Here is a 22,925-nt window from a genome sequence, read left to right on the forward strand (position 1 = left end):
CAATAGCTGTTTTTTGAATCAAATGATACTATACTGAAATAAAGAAAAAAGACTGCTTACTGATGAGTTTAAAGAATTTCAGGCAAAAAGAAAACTGTGAGCATTTAGTCCTACATCCTGCCTAATATAACCATAGAACTGCTTTAAATTATGTCTTCCTATTATTACTAGTATTTCCAGTAGTTGTGGTTGAAATACATATGTTCTTTTTGAAATGAGAATCTCATTTCAATATTTCAAATTATAGACATACACTATATACTTTCCTAAGTCATTCTAATGTTAATTTATAGACTGTTTGAAAAAATGTCCACAAAAAATTATCTGGAAAACATGAATTAGTTAAAATAAAAACCAGATGGGCTCCCTATCAACTACCTTACTTATAGCCACCTGTACAACTTGGAACCTGAAAGTCTTGATTGAAGCTAGATCTCCTGTGCCTTTGTGCCTCCTTCAGGACAGTGAGGATGTCAGAACCTCTGAGGAGTTGGCTTGGTTTAGCGTTTGCAAGGTGTCAGGTGGACTTCAGACCAGCCCCCAAACCTCATATTCCAAAAGCACACAAGCAAGCAAACAAATGAAAAATCCAAACCCCAGGCGGCTGTTTGTGAGTCTTCACTTCTCAGACTGTAATCGTTATAACTTTTTCTACTGGACTGAAAAACTCCCTGCTATTAAATTTCTCCTTTGAATTTCTGTTGCAAACTATGATTAAAGTATTCCTCTTCATGATGTGAATGGACTAAGAGCCTACATTTTCTCTCTGTTGTGCATGTTCTCCATTGATTTAATTGTCCCTTTGTCATTTCAATGAAGCTGATTAATTTTTGCATGTCTTTCGGGAAGTTTGGTGACAACTGAACACAGTAGCCCAATAGAAATGGTCTCTGTACCAAGTACAGACATACATTACTGGTACATTTTCTCAAAAATGGGTATGTATTGTACATGCCTACATCACCTTTCTGTCTCCATTCTCATTTGCAGTAAGAATAGCATGAAAACTGTTTGTAGAAAGGTTATATGGAACACACAGGCCCCTAATGTTGAACCAGTCTTAGTCCATACAATGCTCTTTGCAGAGTCAGCAAAAGGGAATTTGATCAAGGGTTAGAAATGAAAAATATTCTCTGTACAGGTATCAGCTTATAAAATCTAAAGTTAGTGCTTTATATGATTCCAACAAATTCCATCAAATGGAGAGAAAATTAATAGTGAAACAATTATAATATGACTGTGTGGCCACATCCTTTCCATTCAGTTTACTGCCAAGAAAAGGACCATAAATCACTTCATATGTTACATACCAGTATGTGCTGAAGCCAATGATTTGTGTTTCACTGAAGTACAAATTGAGTTTGGCCAAAGAATATCATCTTGAAAAGAATCCAGACTGGATCTGAAGACATCTGGCCACTGAGACTCTAGCGGTTTCCTGTAGTTTTCCCTAGCAACTAGCTAATCTCACTGTTGCAAATTTTGGCCCAGTTTCCTATTCAATTTAACTATCTTCCAGTTATGAGCTCCTATTAGGGTTTTTTTCACACTAAAGAGACCTTTAATAGTCAGTAGTTTCTTTCTGTGAAGAAATTAATCCTCTGTTCCCAAGTCACCTCTCAATCTGCTTTTGAGAAGCTATATGGCTCACTTTTAAGTGTTTAACCAAATTTCTCTTTATCCACACTTAAATAATTCTCAACACACTTTTGCAAACATGCACACCATGAACTTTTAACCTGTGAACACTGTATACATCTTCAGCTAGAAAATGCTAGTTATGCCATCTCCAGTAGTCCTATGGAGATGTGTACCATTCCGAGATGTCATATAGCTACATGAAACCTGTCATCTAAGATGAAACCATGGATTTTCTGAAGTTGCAAAATTCTTACCAACATTAATAGGGCCAGAATTTCCTTCAAGAGGAAGTGAAATCAAACAAATGGGTAGAAACAAACATTCAAAGCAACAGAAAATGAAAGTGAATTGCTGAGACATCTAATACTGGGCCTGTAAACAAAACACAACAGAACTTCTGTAATCTATATTACATGTGGATACACTGATGTGCTGTATTGAAATAATATGCACAGGATCTTAATGGAGCACAAGTATTTTCTTTTGAAAGAAAACTCTGGGGAATTTTATTGCAAAAATTATGAACTCTTTCAGCACCATCAAAATGATAAAACTGATTAAAAAGCATTAAGGTGTGGGACATTAAGAGAACAAACAAATCCCCTAGTGCAACAATTCAATATTGTAACAATGAAAACTTGCATGTTAGCAGTGTAAATGAAGTTTCCCCATTTCAGGCATGTTTTGTGGGTTATCATATGTATGTCTACTACAGGTAGAATTTCCCATGTTGTATCAGTAACACTGTTTACTTAAATTATTTATTTTTGCTTCCCAGACCCCAAAGAATGAAATAATTTAGACAGTCAGGGTGAAAATCTTCCCATCTAACTTTATACATTTAACATGTGGATGATCTACAACAGACCAAGCCATCTAAACCCCTTATAGGTGGTGAGAGGAATGTTACCCAGAGGTACAGCAGTGACTAACACAGGACAGAGGGACTGGTAAAGAAATCCAGTACTGAGTACTTTTCTCAGTACTGAGTACTCTTCTCTCTTGATGACAAGTAATGTCTAAGCTAGATGTTTTATCCATGTTATAGATACCAAAAACAGTGAGATGCATTCAATCCATATTGATGTATAGATAAAGGAATTTTTCAGAACAAATGGGGGTTAAGTCAGACTTGTTCTTTGAGAGTCATTCCCAAGCATTTTAATTGGTGGGGGGAAGTAATTGAATTTCCTGGGAGGGGGAAATGTGGATTTAGGAGCTATGGTGGAAGAGGAAATACTCATCAATCTCTGTGCTTGAAAATTATAATTCTCTTCCAAGCATCTCCACTGCCCCTAACTGCCCCAACCAGATGCCGAATGAAGATAAAGTAGACAGATGTTTAAGTGACTTCAGGAGAACAAATTACAGATTGAGAAACCTTCTTTTTCCTCTTTGACAGTTGATAAGTATTTTCACTCTGGATAACTTCCAAGAGGGTGAAAGGAAATAGGTAAATATGAAGTATAGTGGTAACATCCCCTCAGGGCATCACAGATTGTTATTGTAGTCAAGGATTCATAGCTGAATGAGTGTGTGCAGAAGATGTGCAAGCTGAGGTGAAGATGGAGGGTTAAAACTCGCTTAATGAAGAAAATCTATTATCTCACCCATGAAAAGTGCCCAGTTTATGTTCCTTTCTGTGACAACTGGAGTCTGACTTACTCGAGAACAGCATTTCCCTGCATTGGAACAAATGCTCACAAATTCCATTTGCTGTCAAAGTATGGCAGTCCAATAATGGTCTGGGTTTGGAAACAAAGTGACAACATTTAACTGTTTTCAAGACAAAATACGCTTGCCTGTTTGCCTACTTGCCTAGGGAGTAGAGCAAGGGCCAGGGATCCTTTGCTGCCAGACCTCTGGCTGAATTGCAGACTGAGCAGCTGCAGCATGGGCAGGCTGCCCAGCACACAAATATGTGAAGGTTATCAATAAAATTGGAGATTACCAAGTCCTTATACTTGCTTAACATTTGTGTATGCAGTGGAAATGCAACCAAGGTCCTCCTAACAAGCATAATGGCTGACAAAAAGCACTGCTGTCAATTGTCAGAAGGCAAAAAGCACAAACATCCTGGTAATTAGAGGCTGATAGGCTGAGATTGCAAAACTCTAATGTTCTGAATTAGCAAGGGATTGGATGGAATTTGACTGATGATAATTAGAGCGTAAGCACTTGACTGAGAGGACACATGTCCTCAGCTAAAGCAAAGATATTTGAAAAGTAGGGTTTCAAAACTATAAGAAGGAAAATGGCTTGCTCTGATAAAACTGCAAGGCATATTTGCACTGAATTGAGACAGGGTTAAAGAAGCAAAAGTTTCCACATGAAAACATAAGTATCTAATACTCAGCTCAAATTGTATTAAAAGCTTTTTAATGCTGGGTCTGAACATTTACATGCCATCCAGAATGGTGGCTGGGGTGGGTTGACCCTGGTTGGATGCCACCAAAGCTGGTCTATCACTCCCCTCAGCTGGACAGTGGAGAGAAAATATAATGAAAGGCTTGTGGGTTGAGATAAGGACAGGGAGATCACTCACCAATTACTGTCACGGGCAAAACAGACTTGACTTGGGGAGTTTAATTTATTATCAATGAAATCAGAGTAGGATAATGAGAAATAAAACTAAACCCTGAAAACACCATCCTCCCACCCCTCCCTTCTTCCCAGGCTCAACTTCATTCATTATTTCTCTACCTCCTCCCCACCAGCAGCACAGGGGGACAGGGAATGGGTGTTGCTGTCAGTTCCTCCTCATGGGGAGGACTCCTCACACGCTTCCCTTGCTCCAGTGTGGGGTCCCTCCCACGGGAGACAGACAGTCCCCCATGAACTTCTCCAATGCGAGTCCTTCCCACAGGCTGCAGTCCTCCATGAACTGCTCCAGTGTGGGTCGGTCCCTTCCACAGGGTGCAGTCCTTCAGGAACAGACTGCTCCAGCGTGGGTCCCCTGTGGGATCACAAGTCCTGCCAGTAAACCTGCTCCAGTGTGGGCTCCCCACGAGGTCACAGACTCCTTCAGTCATCCACCTGCTCTGGCGTGGCGTCCTCCATGGGCTGCAGGTGGAGATCTGCTCCACCGTGGACCTCCACGGGCTGCAGGGGAATCTCTGCTCCAGCACCTGGAGCACCTCCTCCCCCTCCTCTCTCACGTATTCTCATTCCTCTCTTTGGCTACAGTTGCTGTTGTGCAGTTTTTTCCCCCACCTTCTTAAATATGTTACCTCAGAGGTGCTACCGCTGTTGCTGATGGGCTCGGCCTTGGCCAGTGGCAGGTCTGTCTTTGAGCCAGTTGGCACTGGCTCTGTCAGACACAAGGGCAGCTTCTAACAGCTTCTCGCAGAAGCCACCCCTGTAGTCTCCCTGCTACCAAAACCCTGCCATGCAAACCTAATTCAGTGGCCAGTGGGTACTTTGAAAAACAATTAGATTTTTGCTGCTGTAAGAGCAAATTGAAAATTTTTCATCTTTAAGAGCCCTGCAGCAAGTCACATGATGTAATTATAAAACAATTCATTACCCTATTGTATGCATACCTGTTCTTCTACTGTGCTAGAATTGGTTATTATTTTGGAAATGGAGAGTATGAAACATAAATTAATGGTTGCACCTTCCAAGTTCTTTGGAACACACCACTCTAAGGAGACCTGACCTAAGATGAGCATACGAATTGTCATAATGGGTCAGATCAAAGGTCCACTTAGCCCATTAGCCTGTCTCTGAGAGCTGCCAAGAATAGAGACTTAAGTAAAAGAACAGATACACAGTAAGAATAGCTTATGAATAGTGTTCTTCCTTCTGGTGTACCTTTCAGTTTCCAGCAATAAGTACTAAAGACCTGAGTCACAAATTGCATCTAAATCATTAATACCCAACATAAGACATATTCTCCATTAATTTAATTATTGTTTCAGCTTATGTATATGACCAATCTCCTAATCACACAATTTAAATTACATACTGGATGAAAGCAGCACTTTCCTTTGATCAACTTAGAACTGTTGCCTGATATTTTAATTTGGATGTTCCCTAATTCCTCTGTTGCAAGAAACTTAGATAAGTCTTTCTGCTTTGCCTTCTTGCCTTTCATAAATTAAAGAAAACTATTGTGTCTCTTTTTCAAGATGAAGAACCACAATCTATTCTGTCTGCCCATTCAAAATCTGTTCCTTATCTCTGATAATACTTGTTGACATCCCTGGTAGTTTTTCTTTGTACTGCCCTGTTTATGGCAGGTCTCAGAACTTCTCTGACTTTTCTGTGTCCAGCTCAAACTGTCAGACTAAGCTAAGGATATCTTTTATGAAATGTACTAATGATTTCAAGTGAAATCATATGTTAATTTTTATGTGAAAATCTTTCAGAGATATACAGGTGTGTGCAGTATTCAAGATAAAGATGCACTATACGTATGTATGATGTTATGTATTCTCAAATTCTACCTAAATACATGGCATTTATTATGACAATTTGGTTTTGGTGACTTCCAATCACTGAGTTATATTTTTAGAAATTTATTCATAATGACTTTTCTGAGTTGCAAAAGTTAATTTAGAGCATATCACTGTATAACTGTGGCTAGATGTTTGGTGACAGCTCTGTTTATATCACTTTGCACCTATCATTATTTCACTGAATCTTTGTTTTTATTGTCCTGTTAAAATCAAACACCAAGAGGTGGATATAATGATTATTATTCATATTGAGATAGCTTTTTGTGCACATTTTCATTTAAAAAATTAAGAAAGCAAAACATTTCTGTTTTTCTGTCCAAAGATTTGCCTCCTCCTAATACTGTGTACAACTTAAATGGATGTTTTCAGACACTGTCGTAATATGCTTTCTACAAAAATGCATATTCAGTATTAAAAACTGAATTTCCTGGAGCTTAAAGCCACACCAACTGCATGAAAAAAGCAAGACTAGTAGCTATTTAAATTTTCCTAATATTCATAACCTAACATATTTAATAGCCATTTATACTTCTGAAAATCAAATAATTTCTCCAATTGTATTAAGGATGACCAATTTTATCTCACTGTATTTCCTATGTTCTGATATCTAAATGTTGCATGAGTATGACAGGGATTGTCATAAATTGTGACTCAGACACCACATCTCTGAAAGGATAAAGTGGGCTTAATAAAATTGCTACTTATTTTTTCTTGTAAGTTTTATTTTATCTTTCAGCTCCTGCTTGCCCTTGACAAAGATCTCCCTTGCACAAAGGTGCCTATGCACTTACCAAAGAAGGGAATCGATCTGGATGTTCAATGACTCTTGCTATCAAGATCTCTTTCACTTCAGCTTGACAGCAAATACCTAAAGGAACTGGAGTGTTCATGATTTTTCCACAGTCATTTGTTTAGTGACAACTAAACATGAATAAACAAGAGGAGTTGGAGACAGGGTAGTGATCTTATTGGCATCATGGAGACGTGGTGGGATGGGTCCTGTGACTGGAGTGTTGGAATGGAAGGATACAGGCTCTGTAGGAAGGACAGGCAGGGGAGATGAGGAGGGGGTGTTGCCCTCTATGCCAATGACCAGCTGGAGTGCATGGAGCTCTGCTTGGGGATGGATGAGGAGCTGACTGAGAGTTTATGGGTCAGGATTAAAGGGAGGGCAGGGACAGGTGACATTATAGTGGGGGTCTGCTAAAGGCCACCTGACCAGGAAGACTGAGTGGATGAAGTCCTCTATAGACAGATATAAGCGGCCTCATGTTTACAAGCCCTGGTCTTCATGGGGGACCCGTTATCTGTTGGAGGGACAACACAGCAGGGCATAAGCAATCCAGGAGGTTCCTGGAATGTGTTGATGATAACTTCCTTTTCCCAGTGATAGAGGAGCCAACAACAAGGAGAGGTGTTATGCTGGACCTTGTTCTCACCAACAGGGAGGAGCTGGTGGGGAATGTGAAGCTCAAGGGCAGCCTTGGCTGCAGTGACCATGAAATAGTGGAGTTCAAGATCCTTAGGGCAGTGAGGAGGGCATGCAGCAAGCTCACTACCCTGGAACTCAGGAGAGCAGACTTTGGCCCCTTAAGGGATCTGCTTGTTAGAGTAGCATGAGATAAAGCCCTGGAGAGAAGAGGGGCCCAAGAAAGCTGGTTAATATTCAAGGATCACATCCTCCAAGCATCCAAGTGATGTATCCCATCAAAGAGGAAGTCAGGCAAAAACGCCAGGAGTCCTGCATGGATGAACAAGGAGATCCTGCACAAGCTCAAACACAAATAGGAAGCCAACAGAGTGTGGAAGCCAGGACAGGTAGACTGGGAGGAATACAGAGAAACTCTCTGAGCACCCAGGGATCAGGTTGGGAAGGCCAAAGCCCTGACAGAATGAAATCCATTCAGGGACATCAAGGGCAACAAGAAAAGCTTCTATTGGTACATCGGTGATAAAAGGAAGATGAGGGAAAATATTGGGCCCTCTCTGGAAGGAAATGGAAGACCTGGTTACCTGGGACATTGAGAAGGCTGAGGTACTCAGTGAGTTCTTTGCCTCAGTTTTCTCCAGCAAGTGCTCCAGTCACACTGCCCAAGATGCAGAAGACAAAGGCAGGGACTGGGAGAATGAAGAAGCACCAAGTGTAGAAGATCAGGTTTGAAACCATCTAAGGAACCTGAAGGTGCACAAGTCCACGGGACCTGATGAGATGCATCTGTGGGTCCTGAGGGAACTGGCAGATGAAGTGGCTAAACCACTACCCATCATATCTGAGAAGTCATGGCAGACCAGTGAAGTTCCCACTGACTGGAAAAAGGGAAACATAACCCCCATTTTTAAAAAGGGAAGAAACAAAGACCCAGGGTACTACAGGCCAGTCACTCTCACTTCTGTGCCCAGCAAGATCATGGAGCAGATCCTCCTGGAAAGTATACTAGGGCACACGGAAGACAGGGAGATGATTGGTGACAGCCAGCATGGCTTTACTAAGGGCAAATTATGCCTGGCAAATTCGGTGGCCTTCTATGATGGGGTTACAGTGTTGGTGGATAAGGGAAGAGCAACTGGCATCATCTACCTGGATTTGTGCAAAGCATTTGACACTGTCCCACACGACATCCTTGTCTCTAAATTGGAGACACATGGATTTGATGGATGGACCACTTGATGGATAAGGAATTGGCTAGATGGTTGCACTCAATGGCTCGATGTCCAAGTGGACACCAGTGATGAATGGCGTTTCTCAGAGGTTGGTACTGGGACCAGTGCTGTTTAACATCTTTGTTGGTGATGTGAATACTGTGACTGAGTGCACCCTCAGCAAGTTTGCTGATGACATAAAGCTGTGTGGTGCGGTTGACATGCTGGAGGGAAGGAATGTGCCATCCAGAGGGACCTGGACAGACTTGAGAGGTGGGCCTGTGCAAACCTCATGAAGTTCAGCAAGGCCAAGTGCAAGGCCCGGCACATAGGTCGAGGTAATGCCAAGCACAAATACAGACTGGGTGATGGGTGGATTGAGAGAAGCCCTGTGGAGAAGGACTTGGGGGTATTGGTTGATGAAAAACTGAGCATGAGCCAGCAATGTGTGCTTGCAGCCCAGAAAGCCAGCTGTATCCTGGGCTGCATCAAGAGAATTGTGGCCAGCAGGTCGAGGGAGGTGATTGTCCCCCTGTACTCCTCTCTTGTGAGACCCAACTAGACTACTGTGTTCAGCTCTGAGGCCCCCAGCATAAGACATGGACCTGCTCGAGTGGTTCCAGAGGAGGGTCATGAAGACGATCAGGGGGCTGGAGCACCTCCCCTATGAGGACAGGCTGAGAGAGTTGGGGTTGTTCAGCCTGGAGGAGAGAAGGCTCCAGGGAGACCTTATAGTGTCCTTCCAGTACTTAAAGGGGGCCTACAGGAAAGATGGGGATGGACTCTTTATCAGGGAGTGTAGTGATAGGACGAGGCATAATGGCTTTAAACTAAAAGAGGGTAGATCTAGATCAAACATAAGGAAGAAATTCTTTCCTGTGTGGGTGGTGAGACATGAACAGGTTGCCCAGAGAGGTTGTGGATGCCCCCTCCCTGGAAGTGTTCATGGCCAGGTTGGACGGAACTTTGAGCAACCTGGTCTAGTAGAAGGTGTCCCTGCCCATGGCAGGGGGGTTGGAACTGGGTGATCTTTAAGGTCCCTTCCAACCCAAACCATTCTACAATTCTATGATCTGTCATCTCCCCATCTATCATAACTGCCTTGCCACCTGACAGAACAGAGAAATGATTTTCTGTACAGTTTCAGATTTCCATATCCCAGGGCCAGTATGGTGAAATGTTAGGATTAACTGCCATCCAAATACAATGCTTTTATTTCAAAACAATCCTTTTCAGCCATCCTGTATAAACACACTCTCTCGTTTTGGCCTTTCCACCCTGAAAAGGCAGTTACAGCAGTTACTTTTACAGAAGTAACTCTGACGCCATAAAGAAGAGTAATATAATGTCCTGTTGTTATTCTAGCTGTTTAAATACTTTTTGAAAGTGTAAGCAGCAGCAACAACAAAAGAGATGAAGTTTATTCCTTTTTTTTTATTTAACAGCTTGCAAATCCAAAAATGTAGTACTGCAGAGTCTGGCTAAGTATGTATCACCTCCAATGATTTCCTGGATGATTGGTTTCCTAATTCCTTTAGATTTCAACACTGAACATCATTCATCTTAACTAAATGTTAAACTGCTTACAAAATATAAAGAGACAACTATAATTACTCCATTTAGTCTAACTTTAAGTTTTTACATGAAATAAGGCATGATGTTTATTTGGAGATTATGCTTTCAAAATGTTAAAATTTAGAGAATATTGGGAAGAGTCAGAAGGGAGAAGATGATTTTGGTAGTTTTAGAAATCACTATTTTAAGATAAAATCTAGAATTTTTAGTTGGACATTTTCTTCATTCAGAGTACTGAAAAGCTTTCTACACCACAAGTTTAGAGATTGTTCAAGAATGGACAGTCACACTGCAAATTTAGGAGGGGCTCTGTTCATAGGAGAGTATATTATTACAACAGGTATTACTAACATTCTTGGACACCGAGTTTGTGCCCTAATTCAAAGGAAAACAGTTTTAACATATATGTTAGTCAAAGGACAAGATTTTAGAACAGAATTTCTTTGTTTGTGAAAGACTCCCTTAAACTGTTCACTAACGGGACGTAAGCCTAGGTTTTAAGTATCCCTTTTAAATACCTCACTGAATCATAGCGTGGATGTTTCCAGGAGCCCAAACTCATTTGCTTTATACTGAGCACTTATTCAGTTAATAAAAGTGCTTTTTACTCTTGTATAGACTACCTGATTCCTGAGTACTCTCTAAGCTTTATAATAGCTTAAGTAAACGATCTGCTCAGGCAGGTGGTTGAACTGAGCGGGGAGATAGAAAGGTTGAGAATGATCAAAGAGTGTGAAAACAAGATTGACTGGTGGAGCCACACTCTGGTGGAGACAAAGGCAGCAGGAAGAGGCTCTACAAGAAATACATGACTCCTTTCCCTCCTCTCACTAGGCAGGAGGGCATGTGGGGGATAGGGGGGAATGGAGTCATGTCCTTCCTTGGAAAGGCAAGCAAAAACCTTCACAGCCCCCCTCACCTTCCCAGTTGTCATTATACAACAGGTATGAGGCTTTGGAACTAGACGGCCAGCCGAATGAAGATGGAAACGAGGACCCATCTAGTGACTCGTCCACAGCTTGTCCCTCAGTCCCATGTGAGAGACTGAAATGTCATATGACTGTCTCAAAGATTGCTTGTGTCTGTGAAAATGTCCAAGAGAAGCTGCTGCGGCCTGTGAATTGGTCTGGGAAATGTCTCCCAGAGAAGCGGGAGTGTATTGAAGGATGCATGCCCCACTCCTTTGCAGTTGCAATGTTGGACTCCTTAGACGAGCCTTAAAGGGGCAGACCTGTACTGAGCTGGCCCCATCATGTAGCCATTTGTGGCTCTGTAGTGTACGCCAGACCCCATGCATGCATTGCTAATGAACTGACAAAAGGCAAACGTTCCTGCCCTGAAGCTGGATGCAACAAAACCTGTGGGACCAGAGAAAAAAACCTAAAGGTGGGCAGATATGCTAATCAGCGGATATGATGAACTTTAAAAGGCAGCAGAAAATTTTGCTCAGTGTGAATCCACCATCGAAGCCAGATCCATGTGCACCCACCACTGCAGAACTGAAGACTGAGAACCAATGGGACGCAGCTGGATCCATGGTGGTGACTATTCTTGCAGCCTTATCCCGCATCCTTGCTTTATTTCTGTCTTTTACTTCCATTCTGTCCTATCGCTACCCCTCCTCACTTTTTTTTTTAATAATAAAAACCTGTTTTAGGTATATGGTATTTGACCTTGTTTGTATCTTAATCTCGCTCTTGGGATCATATCAAAACCTCCCCCGACATTAGATTAGGACACCCCATGACTTGTGACTTCCTCAATTAAGAAGGAAAGGAGGGTAATTGTAGTAGGTGACTCTGTTCTGAGGGTGTGAGAGACGAGAAACCAGGCCTGTGAGAAACTAAGAAAAACAGTCTGAGAAAGCAAAAGTTGAGGCTGATCAAAGAAATGCCTCAAACACTCGCAAGACAAAACTATGAGTCACAGGGTGCATTCTGTGGAGGTCGAAGCTGATAAGGCTGCCCGAATAACACAAGATGGGACTGGAGGAGGGAGCCCTGTGAAGACAGGACGGCTCTGCTCTGGTGCACTTGGCCAAAACTTCAAGGGCCATCTGTCCGGTGAATGACCTTTGCTTCATTATCCACGAAATGCATATTAAAGTTAACACCCCTCAATATGCTAACGAGGGCTAACATGATCATGCTAATTACATCATCCCATGAAACACCTCACCCCTCCCCGTACATGGGATACGTAGGTATGGGGGTCGACCTAGGGGATGGACCCAAGGAAAGTGGGTATAAATCAAGAAGGGAAGAGGGGGGGGGCCCCCGAGGAGAGAGAGTGCAGTGAAGCGAAGAAGACGGATGCCAGTGAAAAAGACGGATGTCTCCTGTGCCTCTCGGAACCCTCGTCGGCAGGATCAGCGCAGAAACCCAGACCGGTGATCTGTATTTCCCCATTCCCTCTATCTCCCTCTTTTCCCTTTCCTATTAAGAAATGCAAGGCATATTATATTGCTTGCCACAACTTGCTATATACTTAGCCAACTATCGTGTGTTCAATTAGTACATTGTGAGTAGTTAATAAATGTTTAGACTTGGAGACTTGTTGTCCGCTCCATTGGGGATTTGCGAATCTGAGTCACTTGTCCCCCTCGTCTGAGCGGGACGTGACATTAAAATTGGCGTAGTCGGCAGGATCCCCTTCGGTGTCGGAAAGTCTTATGAGATACTGGTTCTCTATCCGACCAACTCGGACAGGGAGAACTGGGAATTGGCCCCTCAGCTCTACGCTGGGAAAGGGTCGGAGGGATACCGATTCTCTATCCGATAAGGACAGGGAGAATCGGGAAGTGACCTCTCAGCTCTAAGCCAGGAGAGGTTCGAGCAGTGGCAAGCCATGACTGGCCAGGAAATGTCGGTGCTTGACTGCTCCCCTATTTTTGAGAAACTGAAGGAGTATAAGGCTTGTCCTCCTCCTTTAGTAGAGGTTTGGGCCCACGATAATTGGCATAATCCAGAAGCAGTGGCAAGCTATATCAGTGTACTTGCGGGGCTGCAAGGGTCGCGACCAGGCAAAGGAAAAGCTGTAGTGTGCGCTGTATTAGGGGCAGCACTGACTGCAGCCCAAAAAGATAAACATGTTAAGAAACAATTAGAAGGGGAAATGATCAAATCCTTACAAGATCTGGTAAAAGCTCTCCAGGATCAATTGGTTGAGGAACGTAAAGTTACTGAACAAAAAGCTAAACTCTGGCAAGAGCAAACTGAAGTTCTGAAAAGCCAATTAGCTGATGAGCGTAACACCTCTCAGCGATTTCACATGGCTCTGTTAGATGCCTTGGACCGAGAAAAAATCTCACGGTCCGAAAAAGAGAGGAATGAACAAGAAACCTGCAACCGGACAGATTTCGGCTCTGTTCCGGATAGTGAACAGGGAGTTACGAGTCTGGCAAAAGCAGCAGCCAGACCCTTGTATCCAACAAAGGATTTAGAGATAAGCCGAGAAATTTTTTACCCCGAAAATGAGGGGGCAAATTTAAGACCATTAATTAAAACGGAGACCACCGAGGGTCAGGGTGGAAGAGCTCCGCAGGTCACCATTCGAACTACACCATATCCAGCGACTGAGCTTGCAAAAATTCAGGAGAAATATACCAGACTAGCTCAGGAAACTGAGACTGAATACGTGTGGAGGGTATCTTTGACTGGTGGCGACCGAATTTTGTTATCAGAAGATGAGGCCCAGGGATACTGGGGGCCAGGGGTTTTCTTAGTTACTGATGACCAGAGAGAGCCGTGGTCGTTAACTCAACGAGCTGCTTATTGGGCTGGGGGTCTGGACCCCTTGGAAAGGGGGGATCCAGTATGTATTGAGACCCCAACCGTAAATCATTTGACTGAAAGTCTGCAGAAGGCTGCTTGTCTCCAATTAATGCATGACAGGCGTTTGGTTCCGCAGCAGCCTTCCCCAATGCTATTAATTGCTAACCCTGATCAAATGACTCCCCTGATTCGGGGTTTGCCGGACTCTTTGAAATCACATGCAGTACAATTACAAGATCGTTTGCGGAATGCATTAGCCCCGCGAGGGGGGAGACGGGCGGGGGGAGAAGCCATGACCTGGGGAGAGATAGCTCAGGACTTAATAAATTATGGCCGGAGAATGGGCCTTACCAGGGGAACGGGTAAACCTAAGCCCTCGGTACGCAGAGTGGAACAGCAGGAAAATCCGCCTCCTTCCCCTCCGCAAGTTGTAAGAACAAAGAGAAACCTCTTGTGGACTGAGGGAATTAGACAGGGGATTCCCCGAGAGTTAATGGATGGTATGCGTACTACAGTTTTAGAAAAGCTCATTCGAGCCTGGAAAGACAAAAGAAAGCTGCCCCCCCCAACCGAGCGAACCTTTCGAGCAAAGGGAGGGACAGAGCTGGAAACTAACGAGATGGTGGTAATTGCTTCTCAAACACCAACTGCCCCTGAAGAAGACTTGATTGATTTAGGGTCGGGAAACTGGATGCGCCATCCCCAGTAAGTGAGCCGGGGGATGGCGGGTGGGTCCACTTAAGGAGGCTCACAGAGAATACTAAAGGAGACTTGTTGATTACCTTTCCGCTCGGTCCCTTTAAAACTCCAGTTACGTTTCTAGTAGATACGGGTGCTCAGATTTCAGCACTCCAAACTGAGGTTGCCAAGCGGAATGGCATAATTGCTGACAAAAAGCAGATCTGGGTTACAGATGTTTTCGGGGACTCTAAGCCACAGCCGACTGCTCGGGTGAAATGCTGGTTACCTGGGAATGAAACTGCAACAGAGGCTATGATGATCCTGGGAAATTTCCCCACAAATATCCTGGGACTTGACCTATTGAAGGGACAAGCTTGGGTGGATTCAAAAGGAAGGGAATGGAAATTTGGGTCCCCAACTGCCTCTATAAGACTTCTACAGCAAGCGCCTGCGCTTCCTCCTTCTAAAACTGTTAATGTGAAACCTTACGCCTTACCGTTAGGTGCAAGGGAGGGGATCACTCCGGTAATAGCAGAGCTGCGGGAGCAAGGGATAATCGTTCCAACTCACTCACCCTATAATTCCCCAGTGTGGCCAGTCCGTAAACCTAACGGAAAGTGGCGTCTGACAATTGACTATCGGCGATTAAATGCCAATACAGGTCCTCTAACAGCTGCAGTACCTAACATAGCTGAACTGATTGCAACCATACAGGAACAAGCCCACCAGATCTTAGCAACTATTGATGTGAGAGATATGTTCTTTATGGTCCCCATACAGGAGGCAGACAGAGATCGCTTTGCCTTTACATGGGAAGGCGTGCAATTTACTTTTACACGTCTCCCCCAGGGATACTGCCATTCGCCGACCATCGCTCATTATGCACTAGCACAGGAGCTTGCTCAAATCCCTCCAAGGGAAGGGGTCAGGATATATCAATATATTGACGATGTTCTGATTGGTGGCTCTGATGCTGCTGCAGTGGGACAGACCCAGACAGAGATAATCACCCACCTAGAAAATTTAGGGCTCCAAATTCCAGCTGAAAAGGTACAACTCCCATCCTCTGAGGTAAAGTTTCTGGGTATTTGGTGGCGGGGAGGAACAGTGTGTATTCCCCCAGAAACTTTAACTACCCTGGAAGAAGTAAAGAGCCCTGAAAATAAGAAGGAGCTACAACATGCCTTAGGCTTGCTGGTATTTTGGAGGAAACATATTCCCGATTTTTCCATCATAGCTCGTCCTTTATATGATTTAACACGCAAAAGGGCTACTTGGGACTGGACTCCTGTCCATGAAGAAGCCTTAAAGCTGTTAATCTTTGAGGCTGGAGTATATCAGGCTTTAGGGCCGATACATCCAACAGATCCATTCCAAATTGAGTGGGGTTTTGCAATTCATGGACTATCCATACATATGTGGCAACGTGGGCCGGAGGGTACCACTCGCCCTATAGGGTTTCATTCGCGCAGTTTCAAAGATGCAGAAAAGCGTTACTCGATCTGGGAGAAGGGTCTTTTTGTGGTTACCCTAGCTTTGCAGGAAGCTGAAAAAATCATAAGGCAGCAACTAATCATTCTACGAGGACCCTTTAAGGTCCTGAAACCAGTACTGGCCGGAACCCCCCCTCCTGTGGGGGTTGCGCAGCGAGACACAGTGAGGAAGTGGTATGCACAATTAGATCATTACTGCCACACATATCAGATAGAGGAGGGGGCACCCAAAGTGCTCAAAATACAAGATCCACCTTCTGACCACCCTGAACCTCCTCCCTCATACATAAAACCTGCTCCCCCATTTGAAACCCATCTAAAGAATGTATGGTTCACCGATGCATCTTCTAGAAGAGAGGGAAAGGTATGGAAATACCGAGCAGTAGCACTGCATGTTGACTCGGGGGACCGAATCATAACAGAGGGTGAGGGAAGTGCTCAGGTGGGAGAGTTAACAGCGGTATGGAGCGTGATTGTTAAAGAAGCTGAGACTACAGAACCAGTATTTATTTACACAGACTCCTATGCCGTATTCAAGGGATGTACCGAATGGCTTACATTTTGGGAACAAAACCACTGGGAAGTAAATCGGGTACCAGTGTGGCAGCGTGAAAAGTGGGAGGAAATCTTAAACATTGCAAAACGGAAGTCCTTTTTAGTAGGATGGGTTGCTGCACACCAGTCAGGAAATCACCCTGCCCACCTGCTAAACAACCAGGTGGATTCAATGACTCGTTTGATAAGAACTGCTACAGAAGGTGAGGAGGAGAAATGGGAACACTTACTGGAATGGCTGCATGTAAAGCGGGGTCATTCAGGAAGCAAAGATTTGTTTAAAGAAGCGATAAGCAGGGGATGGTCCGTAACCAGGGAATTGTGCAATACCATTATTTCAGCGTGTAGTCTATGTCGTACTCAGCTGGGAGAGCACAACCCTCTTAAGGACCAACCCCTACACCTAAGGGACAACAAGGGACTATGGGACACCTGGCAGGTGGATTATATTGGCCCTTTCCGGCTCTCTGAGGGAAAACGTTATGTATTGGTGGGGGTGGAAATAGTATCAGGCCTAACTCAAGCAGAAGCTGTATCTCGAGCAACTGCAGAAAATACGGTGAAGGGGTTAAAACGTTGGTTTAGCTACTTGCCTAAGCCCAAATCGATCCAATCAGACAACGGTAGTCACTTTACTGCCGGGGTGGTTCAGGAGTGGGCTCAAGATGAAGGAATTCAGTGGATTTTCCATACTCCATACTATCCCCAAGCAAATGGAATTGTGGAACGCACCAATGGACTGTTAAAGCAGGCCCTAAAACCCCTCGAACCAGGATGGCCACAACGGCTGTCAGACGCAGTAATGAAGATAAACAGCCGGTGGGGAATTAATGGGTGCCCACGACTTACCGCGTTCTGTCCTAAGCCTCTGTCCATACTCGCCAGGAAAAAAGAGACTAAAGACCCTGCAAACCCGCTCCATTATCCTGGACAACCTGTTCTAGTAGACTTGCCCACTGTGGGGCAAGTACCCCTAACCCTAAAAACTCCCATCAATATTTGTTCATGGGTGGCTACTGATGCCCATGGGAAAGAATACCGCATCAATACCAGGTGGATTGTCCCTTCTTTCTAACCATCATTGTTTTGTCATGTATATATGTGTTTTACAGAGCATTGATCCTGGACAACAGGAGACCTATGTTACTTTTAGCACTTTCAATGGTTGTAGGCATTATTGGCTAGTTATTATTTGTAATCTGCTTACATTATTATATAATTTGTGGAATCATACCTGCTGAGTGTGGAATAAATCATTGCCAATCAATTACAATCAACGATCCAGGGAATTTTACAGGTACATTTAATGAGTTCACTTATTAGAAGGTTAACCTGGAGTTGTGCCTTAAGTTACCTTATTGGGAATCACCTCCAAAATAAAGGAAGCCTGTGAGCCACCTGTGACTGCAAACTGGTGCTTGCAAATACCAAACAGATCACAGTGCTAGCTCATATAACTGTATGTGGTCCTTACAACACCACATCCATCAACAGCAAGATGCAGTCATCAAAGACTAGTTGAAGGGGTCTGATCCCACAAATTAAGCATTAATGAATTGTACCTGAATATTAAATTGTATTCCCATTTAAATCCTTATAGACCTGATAATGTCATTGTGTAACCTCAAATAGTTTTAGAAAATTTAACTTAGCAATTATATGTACTAACAAGATATGCCTTTAAGGAATTAAAGGTGCAGACCCAACAAGCATCTAAGATGACGTTGCAGAATCTGGCTAGCATTGCTGAAGGAACATGGACTGTGCAGTGTGCTGAATCTAACTGAGGGAGAATGCTGCATCACCATCCACAATGCCACCACCTCTACAGAGGAGACCGTGCCATGATGAAGATGATCAACAACGGGAAGTGAGAACCTTTTTATTGACTGATGGACTAGTTTGATGGATGGAACCCTGGGTCATGGGTCACATCACTGGGATCCTCAGGACTCACGGGGTGGGGAAGATGGCTTGTAAATATTAGTATTGTGATATTATGCAAATTTTTGCTTTTAATGGTATGCCTTGCAGCAATTAGCTATATGCTCTCTCACCTTCTGTCTTCCTTTTCCCTATACCTTTTGGGATCACAATGGTCAAAGAAGAACTTGGAGTGTTTGAGTCACGGGGTGGGATGTGAGAGACGAGAAACCAGGCCTGTGAGAAACTAAGAAAAACAGTCTGAGAAAGCAAAAGTTGAGGCTGATCAAAGAAATGCCTCAAACACTCGCAAGACAAAACTATGAGTCACAGGGTGCATTCTGTGGAGGTCGAAGCTGATAAGGCTGCCCGAATAACACAAGATGGGACTGGAGGAGGGAGCCCTGTGAAGACAGGACGGCTCTGCTCTGGTGCACTTGGCCAAAACTTCAAGGGCCATCTGTCCGGTGAATGACCTTTGCTTCATTATCCACGAAATGCATATTAAAGTTAACACCCCTCAATATGCTAACGAGGGCTAACATGATCATGCTAATTACATCATCCCATGAAACACCTCACCCCTCCCCGTACATGGGATACGTAGGTATGGGGGTCGACCTAGGGGATGGACCCAAGGAAAGTGGGTATAAATCAAGAAGGGAAGAGGGGGGGGGCCCCCGAGGAGAGAGAGTGCAGTGAAGCGAAGAAGACGGATGCCAGTGAAAAAGACGGATGTCTCCTGTGCCTCTCGGAACCCTCGTCGGCAGGATCAGTGCAGAAACCCAGACCGGTGATCTGTATTTCCCCATTCCCTCTATCTCCCTCTTTTCCCTTTCCTATTAAGAAATGCAAGGCATATTATATTGCTTGCCACAACTTGCTATATACTTAGCCAACTATCGTGTGTTCAATTAGTACATTGTGAGTAGTTAATAAATGTTTAGACTTGGAGACTTGTTGTCCGCTCCATTGGGGATTTGCGAATCTGAGTCACTTGTCCCCCTCGTCTGAGCGGGACGTGACAGAGGGATACGATGGGGCCCATATGTCGACCAGACCCATACCATAGGGAGGTCTGCTGCCTCCCTGGGGCTCGGGTTAGAGATATTAAAAAGAAGGCCACTGCTCTGGTGCAGCCCTCTGATTACTACCCTTTGTTGGTTATCCAGGCAGGTAATGATGAGGTGGTAGAGAGAAGTCTAAAGTAACTCAAAAAGGACTTCAAGGCACTGGGGTGGCTAGTTGAAGGCTCGGGAACTCAGGTGGTGTTTTCATCAATCCCTCAAGTGGAAGGGAAAAACACTGAGAGAGGGTGGAAAACACGTCTGATTAACACGTGGCTCGGAGACTGGTGCCACTGTCGGAATTATGGGTTCTTTGATCATGGTGAAGTTTATAAGGCACCTGGTCTGCTGGTGACAAATGAGACAGGTGGGATGCAGCTGTCCCAGAGGGGGAAAAGGATTCTGGGGCAGGAGTTGGCAGGGCTTATTGACAGGGCTTTAAACTAGATACGAGGGGGGGGAAGGGTGATAACTGGGCCTGTTAGGAATAAGCTCAAGGGAAGCATGCCAAAGCTTGAAGAATGGTGGACTGGTGAGGGCTCTTCCTCTGCCATTTCATCTGAGAGAAGGGAAAGATGTTTAGAAACCAAGGAAGCATCTGAGAAGGGTCTGGTAGGAAATGGGGCCCACACTCACAAAAAGGTGTTAGATTCACTAGCTCATCTCAAGTGCATCTATACCAATGCACGCAGTATGAGCAACAAACAGGGGGAGCTTGAAGCCATGATGCAGCACGAGAACTGTGACATAGTAGCTATAACAGAAACGTGGTGGGATGCCTCACACGACTGGAGTGCCACAATCGATGGCTACAAGCTCTTCAGGAGGGATAGACAGGGAAGGAGAGGCGGTGGAGTGGCCCTGTATGTTAGAGAATGCTATGAGAGCTCAGAAATCAAGTATAGTGATAATGGGGTTGAGAGTGTTTGGATTAGGTTAAGGGCCAATAAAGCAGATCTTGCTGTGGGAGTCTGCTATAGACCTCCCAACCAAAGCAGTGAGGTGGATGAAGCTTTCTATAAACAGTTGGGAGAAATCTCACAGTCACTTGCCGTTGTTCTTGTGGGGACTTTAACCTCCTGGGTATCTGCTGGGAATACAACACAGCAGAGGGGGAACAATCCAGGTGGTTCCTGGAATGTGTGGAGGATAACTTCCTCACACAGCTGGTGAGTGAGCTGACCAGGGAAGGTGCCCTCTTCGACCTGCTTCTTGTGAACAGGGAAGAGCTTGTGGGGGAAGTAAAGGCTGGAGGCTGCCTAGGGTGCAGTGATCATGAGATGACTGAGTTTTCGATTCTTGGAGAAAAAAAGGGAGGGGTTAGTAAAACTGCCACCTTAGACTTCCGGAGGGTAAACTTTGACCTGTTCAAAAGACTGATTGACAAAATCCCTTGGGAGGCTGCCCTGAAGGATATGGGAGTCCGGGAAGGCTTCATACTTCAAGAGCGAAGTCTTAAAGGCACAGGAGCAGGCTGTTCCCGTGTGCCGAAAAACAAGCAGGCAGGGAAGGAGACCGGCCTGGCTAAACAGGGACCTTTGGCTGGATCTCAAGAACAAAAGGAGAATCTATGACCTTTGGAAGAGGGGGCAGGTCTCACATGAAGACTATAAAGATGTAGTGAAGTTATGCAGGGAGAACATTAGGAAAGCCAAAGCGCAGCTAGAGCTCAACTTGGCTACAGCTGTTAAAGATAATAAAAAATGTTTCTATAAATTCATTAACAACAAAAGGAGGATTAGGGAAAATCTCCCTCCTTTATTGGATGCAGAGGGAAACATGGTAACTAAGGGTGAGGAAAAGGCTGAGGTGCTCAATGCCTACTTTGTCTCAGTCTTTAGCAGTGGAACTGGCTGTTCACTGGACACCCAGCCTCGTGAGCTAGGAGATGGGGAGGGGAAGCAGATTGAGGTCAGCACAATTAAAGAGGAAGTGGTCAGAGACCTGCTACACCACTTGGATGCACACAAGTCTGTGGGACTGGATGAGTTAAACCCAAGGGTGCTGAAAGAGTTGGCAGATGTGCTCGTCAAGCTGCTTTCCATGATTTACCTGAAGTCATGGCTAACTGGGGAGGTCCCATTGGACTGGAGGGTGGTAAATGTAACACCCATCCACAAGAAAGGCAGAAAGGAGGATCCAGGAAACTATAGACCTGTCAGTCTGACCTCAGTGCCAGGGAAGGTCATGGAGCAGGTCATCTCGAGTGCCATTAAAAGTAATATAATGGACAACCAGGGGATCAGGCCTAGTCAGCATGGGTTTATGAAAGCCAGGTCCTGCCTGACAAACCTGATCTCCTTCTATGACCCGACTATTGGATGAGGGAAAAGCTGTGGATATTGTCTACCTGGATTTTTGAAAAGCATTCGACACAGTTCCCCATAGGATTCTCATAGAAAAACTGGCTGCCCATGGCCTGGATGTGTGAATGGTCTGCTGGGTCAAGCACTGGCTGGATGGACGGTCCCAGAGAGTGGCGGTCAATGGAGTTAAATCCAGCTGGTGGCTGGTCACAAGTGGTGTTCCTCAGGGCTCGGTGTTGGGACCATTTCTGTTTAACGTCTTTATTGATGATCTTGATAAGGACATAGAGTGTATCATCAGTAAGTTTGCAGATGACACCAAGTTAAGCGGGAGTGTCGATCTGCATGAAGATAGGGAGGCTATACAGAGAGACTTGGATAGATTGGATCAGTGGGCCAACGTCAATGGGATGAGCTTCAACAAGGCCAAGTGCCAGGTCCTGCATTTGGGCCACAACAACCCCATGCATTGCTACAGGCTTGGGGAGGTGTGGCTGGAGAGCTGTCTGGAAGAGAAGGATCTGGGGGTTCTAATTGACAAGCAGCTAAACATGAGCCAGCAGTGTGCCCAGGTGGCCAAGAAAGCCAACGGCATCCTGGCTTGTATTAGAAATAGTGTGACCAGCAGAAGCAGGGAGGTGATAGTCCCCCTGTACTCTGCACTGGTGAGGCCACACCTGGAGTATTGTGTCCAGTTTTGGGCACCTCAATACGAGAGGTGCTGGAGCGAGTGCAGAGGAGGGCAATGAAGCTGGTGAAGGGCCTGGAGAACAAATCCTATGAGGAGCGATTGAAGTAGGTTGGGACTGTT

At 44.6% G+C, this 22,925-nt stretch overlaps 1 protein-coding gene and 1 long non-coding RNA gene across 3 annotated transcripts in view; both read right to left on the minus strand.

The window, feature by feature from the left end:
- KCND2 (potassium voltage-gated channel subfamily D member 2) overlaps window positions 1–22,925 on the minus strand; it is a 311,330-nt gene that overhangs the window by 171,519 nt on the left and 116,886 nt on the right. The gene's annotated exons all lie outside the window — the stretch shown is intronic.
- Window positions 4,560–22,925, minus strand: part of LOC141944105 (uncharacterized) — a 107,056-nt gene continuing 88,690 nt past the window's right edge. The window contains exons 2-3 of the long non-coding RNA XR_012629160.1: window positions 6,893–6,978; window positions 4,560–4,597 (exon numbers count right to left, since the gene is read on the minus strand). This is a non-coding gene — a long non-coding RNA (uncharacterized LOC141944105). The remainder of the gene's footprint in view (window positions 4,598–6,892; window positions 6,979–22,925) is intronic.

The sequence above is a fragment of the Strix uralensis genome, chromosome 5 (genome assembly GCF_047716275.1).
Source record: "Strix uralensis isolate ZFMK-TIS-50842 chromosome 5, bStrUra1, whole genome shotgun sequence".
Lineage (NCBI taxonomy): Eukaryota > Metazoa > Chordata > Aves > Strigiformes > Strigidae > Strix > Strix uralensis.